General features: G+C 33.1%; 1 protein-coding gene and 1 long non-coding RNA gene across 2 annotated transcripts in view; one reads left to right on the forward strand and one right to left on the reverse strand.

The window, feature by feature from the left end:
• LOC107680491 (neural-cadherin-like) overlaps nucleotides 1-6,680 on the reverse strand; it is a 188,152-nt gene that overhangs the window by 38,626 nt on the left and 142,846 nt on the right. The window lies entirely within an intron of this gene.
• The window catches only part of LOC107680476 (uncharacterized), a 1,002-nt gene continuing 475 nt past the window's right edge, over nucleotides 6,154-6,680 (forward strand). The window contains exons 1-3 of the long non-coding RNA XR_001633153.1: nucleotides 6,154-6,204; nucleotides 6,353-6,391; nucleotides 6,551-6,640. This is a non-coding gene — a long non-coding RNA (uncharacterized LOC107680476). The remainder of the gene's footprint in view (nucleotides 6,205-6,352; nucleotides 6,392-6,550; nucleotides 6,641-6,680) is intronic.

Consider the following 6,680-nt stretch of genomic DNA (forward strand, 5'->3'; position numbering starts at 1 on the left):
TGTGTGTGTGTGTGAAAAAGCTCACAAACACCTCACAGTTCTTAAAATAAAAAAAAATTATAAAACAACTTTTTAAAAACACAGCAATACATTCAAAACACCTTTTTTTAATTTCATGGGCTGATAATGAAAATAAACACAAACTTTACTTACACATTTAGTCTTTATGATCATTTGATTTATATTTTTATTACCCGATCTATCATAAATTCTGACAGATATTGAGAAATATTGATTAAACATTATTAAAAGTGCGCAAACACATACACACAGCCTTTCAAAAGTTTGGGGTCAGTAAGATTTAAAAAAAATGTTTTTGAAAGAAACATGCTCAACAAGGCTGCATTTATTTGATCAAAAATACAGTAATACTGTTAAATATTATTCCAATTGAAAATAACCATTTTCCATTTTAATATATTTGAAAATGTGATTTATTCCTGTAATGGCAAAGCTGAACAGCCATTACTCTTCAGTGTCACATGATCCTTCAGAAATCATTCTAATATGCTGATTTGGTGCTCAAGAAACTATAATATTAATAACTACTTCATATAAAAAATATTAAGTGGCAGTTGTGCTGCTTATTCTTATTGTGGAAAAAGTTTTTTTTTTCTTTTCTTTCAGGATTCTTTGATCATAGGAAGTTCAAAAGAACAGCATTTATTTGAAATAGAAATCTTTGGTGATATTATAACTGCCTCACATTTGTACTTGCTGAATATATGTATTCATTTCTTAAAAGAAAAAACAAACTGAACCCATTCTACAGAATTGGTTTAAAGTCAGAGTTGTAAACATCTTGGAAAAAAAAAAGTATTTTTTCCACAAATTTTGTATGTATGCAAATTGTATAATATACAAGGTACACATTTCTAGTAATTGTGCAGTTCATTCTCATATTGTATTTTCAGAAGGTTTTGGAATATTTTTCCTCTCCCCAAATTTGTCACTACCGAAACACAATAATATATAATTTAATAAGAAGGGTTATATTGACCTGTTAAGATTTTGTTTACATCTACCTTGTAAATATATTTTTTGCTATTTTACAAAAAAATGTTCACAGGTAAATCAATAACAATTACAATTTTAATAATATTTCAAATGTAATTTTTGAGATTTGTTGTATTTTGAATCCAATCTTTCTTTGTAAAAGGCATAAAGTTAATCATACTGATTTCAAAGTTAAGGATTCATTAGTTTGAATATATATTGAACTAAACACTCTCATAACAATTTAGTTGATGATTCAATATATTTTATTTTTGACAAAACATCCCATGTTTCGGTCGTGACTGCACATGTTGGGTAGTGACAGTAATGTTTTGGTAGCGACACACATCACATTACAGAATTTTAACTCGCATACTAAAACACTACTAAAACATACTAAAATACCAAACATTTGCATAACTGTACTAAAATATTGCTTATTTCCCCCAAATAAAGGATTATGTGTTCAGTTTTGTCACTACCGAAACAATGATGACATGTTTCGGTCGTGACTGTTAGGGTAAAAATAATTTTAGATACTTTTGAGCCTAGCTCAAAGATGCTAATCAGCACATGGTTAGCTAGCACAGTTCGGAATAGTTGAACACAAATAAAAACTAAATGTTATGGAATAACACCCAAAAAAGGTGCACTTAATTGCAGAAAAAAATGTGTTTGGTAGTGATTTTCAGATTTTTTAACACATTTACCTCATAAGAGATGAGACCAATCTACTCACCATATTGCTATGAGAGAGAGTGAAATATGAATATTTTCTGATCATAAATGTAGGGGTGTAGTTAAAATCAGTCTCAGACAATGTACTAAAACATGCATTGTTTCGGTAGTGACATCTTTGAACTTCACTTTTAAAAAAAAATCTGAGACATTTTTAAAAACAATGGAATAAAATGCAAAAATTATTTCAATATCATTTTCATACGTTGAAATTTAGGGGCTAGGGTTCGGGACTGCCACCTCTCAATTGAAAATACCCAATAAATTATGATTTCACATATATTAAGCTTACTGATATCTTAAACATTATTGGGGGTTTCAGTAGATAAAAAAATTATCTTACTAAAAATCTAAGATTTGAATACTGAAATGCTTTTTGTGTTTTTTGGTTGTGGGACAGTAGTTTGCACCAATTCTGTAGAACGGCCCATATATGCATGTGAATGAGTTAAAATAAAACATATATTTAGTTTAAAAAGATAGAGGTTATATATTTATCATTTAATATCAATACACATATTTTTTTTTCATTATTAGGTGTTATGTATCAATGTATTTCAAGATCCTGTAAAGGAAACCAACATAAGAAACCGCTTTGGATAAAAGTGCATTTTAGATGAATAATTTCTAGGATGCATTACCTATACATCCTTGACACAACTAAGAAATGAATAAAGTACGCCATCTATTCACAAAAGGTCTGAGAATGTTCTTCAATGTCCCTGTACATCATCTATGGCCACGAGTCTGTTCAATCATGGGTAAATGACCTCATGAGGCTACTTATCATTCAGTAAGTGTCCTTAATCAAATAAATTAAATTTGTCATTCTAATTTGTCTATTGATTCGACATGCTCACCCCCCAAATCTTTGTCTAACCTTGAAAAGAGACTGTATCCACCAATAATACCCATATGAAGTCTTCAAGTGCCCATTTCCAATGAAAATAAATTGATGAAGAGGTCAGAGGTTGTCTAGAGAAAATGAATCCGGGCTGTAATGAGAAAAAGTGTGTTGAGGAGGATGAATTCATGCTAGAGGTGAAGAAAGACGGTTGCTCTTTAATAGAGATGCCATGTGTGGATTCCATGCTTGGCGTTTGTTTTATAATGTACACAGCTATGCCTTGAGCACTTTGACTGATGTGTGAATCACCCAAGGCAAACATGTATGTGTGCCTTAACATACATATGGCTTAAAAGGAAAATGTATGTTTACTCAAGTTATTCACAAATTTAATTGGAATCATCAATATGACAAGAAAGGCATTTCATGTCAATGTTAACTTTTTTAAAATTAAAGTCAAAATTCTTACAGCTGAAATGCCCACTGGAAATGATTACTGACCAGCAGCAATGTTCGGCTCACCTCAAATCAAAGCCAAACAAATACTACTTGACCTTGGACTTGCTGCAAAGGTCTTGATTTGGTTTCCAGCCAACCAACAAATTCGGAATGCATTCTTAAACAACTCAGAAGTATTAATACTCACACAGACACACCGACATGATCTGCTGCACTCAGGGATGTGTGTGGGACGCCCCTGGGTGTGTGTACACTATGCAACTGCATTGTAGTATCAGTGTCATGAGTGTCTTTAATAAGAAGAGCAGAGGCGTAAAACTGGCAGGCAGCAGGCCAATGATAAGTTTTAATAGGCCACGGTGAAGAACAGCAGTAAGTAATAAGGTCTGATAGAGTGAAGGCGAGAAGGACTGGAGAGAGAGACTAATGCATGGAGTCTCGCACTGTGGCTACACTTGTTCCGCTGTCCTCCGCACTGCCATTCATCATTACTCATTGCCTGCTTTCTTCCTTCGTTCCACCTTTTCCATTCATACACCATCTTTGTCTCTCACCCAGACATGAACTTCTTTCTCCGTTTAATTCATGTCTGAGCTGCACCACTTTCTGTTACTCCTCAGCAGTTCCTTCAAATCTGCACTTCTTTTATCTATTTAATCTGTCTCTCTTCCCCAGCTCTTCCTCTCTCTTTCTCTACTAGACTGTTTCTCTGTTTCCATTTCTCCTTTTTCTGATTCTCTCTCTGTTTGTTGCATGTCCTTACTAGACCTATCCAACCTCTCTCTCTCTCCTCTATTCTGGTGCTGGTTCTGGAGCCAGTTAAATTTAATCGGTACATTTCCACAGAAACATCACAACTGTAGTGCTCCTGAAACCTGCAAACTAGGAAATGATAATGTCTTAAAAAAAACAAAAAAAAACAACTCCATGAGGCAAACAAAACTAGATAGCACAGATTTGTCTTCATTGGAAACGCTTAATGTGGCAATGCAATTGCAAATGCAGTATAGACATGACATTCATTTGTAGGTTATACTGCACAGCGACTCCAGCTGCTTAATTTTTCCATCTAAAAGAAAATATTTTTTAAAATTTGAATATACATGTTTATATATTTATATAACATCATACATTGATTGATGTGAGCAGAATTTTTATTTTTGCTTTATATATTCAACTTATTACGGCTGCATCAAAAGTCATGATGGCATAAAGACACTGAATCAATTTATTTTAGGTTTTTAAAATGTGTTTTTATTACAGGACTTATTCATCCTAATGTAAATTTATAAATATACTACTGTTAATTTATGTTAGCTCATAATACATTAACGTTAATTCACACATCTTCAAAGGTTTAAAATGTATAAGTACTGTAGAAATTAACGTTGATCTAGATTAATAATGTAAATGATAATATAAGTACAAACAATTTCATAATGCAAAAGTGCTACATTGCTACATAAACAAATGCTATATTGATGGGCGATTCAGACAGCAATCAGCCTTCAAAAAACGTTCATCTTTCCTCTCAATACAGACATTACGCAGCGACAGGTCAGGCGAGAGCTCACTGCTGAATGGTCAAGGCAGCTGTACATAAACCCATAAAACACCATTATGTCCAATGCCTGGACAATAACATCCCACACGGGTTGGAATAGTCTTCGCATTGGCTAAAAGTTTTGTCTGTCAATATTTTACCACAAAGGCACTGGCTGGCTGTGTACACAGTGAATGACAAATCTATGTGTCTCAAGATGACACAAAATCCGATGGCACTGTTTGGTTTTTATGTATAAAACCATTATGCTATTTTGAAAAATAAACTTTCGAGGTGGGCTCATTTGTTGTTGAGAGTCTAATGTATATGAAAATATACAGTTTTACAACATAAACGGTGCTGAGATTGCATCATTTTGTGAAGAATGACGATGAAGGATAGAATGCTGAAGAGAATTCTGACAAATGTATGGATAATATATCAGTATTGCATGCATTTATCGATTTTGAGGACAAAAGTGCTATTGGATGTTGTTTAATGGACACTTGACTTTAACAATTTACCCAAGTGTGACAGATTGGATTCATGTCATAATCATCGCTGACATATCAAGTCTTGTTTTGATTCTGCATGTTTACATAAGCACTTCCGACAAAAATTAGTTTATTATTGTTGCTGAAGCATTTCTATCATAAAACAGAGACTGGATACTGACACTAAACCCATAGACCTTTCAAAACATGAATAATTTGTCAACATTCCTAACATTTGGGAGCAGTTGCCTATATAGGTAATCAGGGATTGAAATTAACACCCGCCAACCCGCCAAATGCGGGTAAAAATCAGCTGTGGCGGGTAACACTGTCAAATCACTAGCCAATTTGGCGGGTTACTTTTCGTAAATTATGTTTACTAATTAATTTCTTGAGGAAGTTCATGTAAGCCAAATCTGCACAGATTTAGTGTAAATACTGAACTCGAGACTCATCATGATATATTAAATAAACCTAATTGCGCAGCATCTGTGTAGTGTTTTGGCGAATTTAAGACTTTTTTTTACTTTTCAAACTGAAAAATTTGTAACTGTTAGCTAGTTAAAAAATGAAAAGTCAGAGGTACAATTCAAGAACATGCCAAAAGTCGTCAAGATGAGCTCACAGTAGGTTTTAAAGTCAATCTTTATGTGCCACTGATAATTGTTTACTGTAATCTTTCGCAGTGTTAACACTATAATTTTTATAACACTGAGGCTTTGATAACAAGTTATTTTTAAGTTAACAATTTTATTGTCAATATTTTTAATACATCACAATCATAGTCATTACGTGATCACACATTTAAGGTTTAAACTGAATGAGCTCTTTGTCTTGCAGTAATTATTGCTTTGCTGTAGTAACACTTACTACAGTAATACAGAGGAAATGCTGCTTTTCAATTGGTTTTATGACAGAGGCCTCAAGTAGATATGTATAGAAATGTTCTTTCTTTCTTGTAAAGTATGCAACTATCAAGGAATGAATGTGTCTGTAATCTACGATTCACAACAATAGTGGAACTTGCCTTTAACTGAAGAATTATTTTACATATTTAGGACAAGTGCTTGTGGCAACTGTCTTCTCTGAACAGCAGTCTTGTGAACACCGGCCTCAGTACACTGAAGGTAAGGTATTTCATTTTTAATCTCTTATACAGCAGTAGAGCAGTTTTTGACTCAATCATGTGCTACACTTTATTTACAATTTCAAATAATTTCTTGCGGCTGAAGTATACATGTAGCCACTGTATTTATTTTTATCTTTTTTTCACAGATCTAAGAAAACACTTCACACCCTACAACCCCTAAAAATGTATGTTGCTACCTTAAATGTTTTCAATATTTTTTATTATATTTAATAATAATATTTAAAATAAACCATGTCATTGACTTCTTTATTGACACTTTGACAAACATATTTGTACTGTAATTTTTGAATGTCTTAAACTTGTTTTTCTTTTTTTACTTCTAGAACCCAGATTTGACAGCAGTGCACACCCATCTGAGGCCGACCTGTTTTACTTCATGATCACCCCAGATACTTCTACAACTAACCCGCTTTGTAAGTTCTCATAGCTACACCTTAAAGAAGCACATAATTT

The sequence above is a fragment of the Sinocyclocheilus anshuiensis genome, unplaced genomic scaffold, assembly GCF_001515605.1.
Source record: "Sinocyclocheilus anshuiensis isolate Anshui unplaced genomic scaffold, SAMN03320099.WGS_v1.1 scaffold1496, whole genome shotgun sequence".
NCBI classification, from domain to species: Eukaryota; Metazoa; Chordata; class Actinopteri; order Cypriniformes; family Cyprinidae; genus Sinocyclocheilus; species Sinocyclocheilus anshuiensis.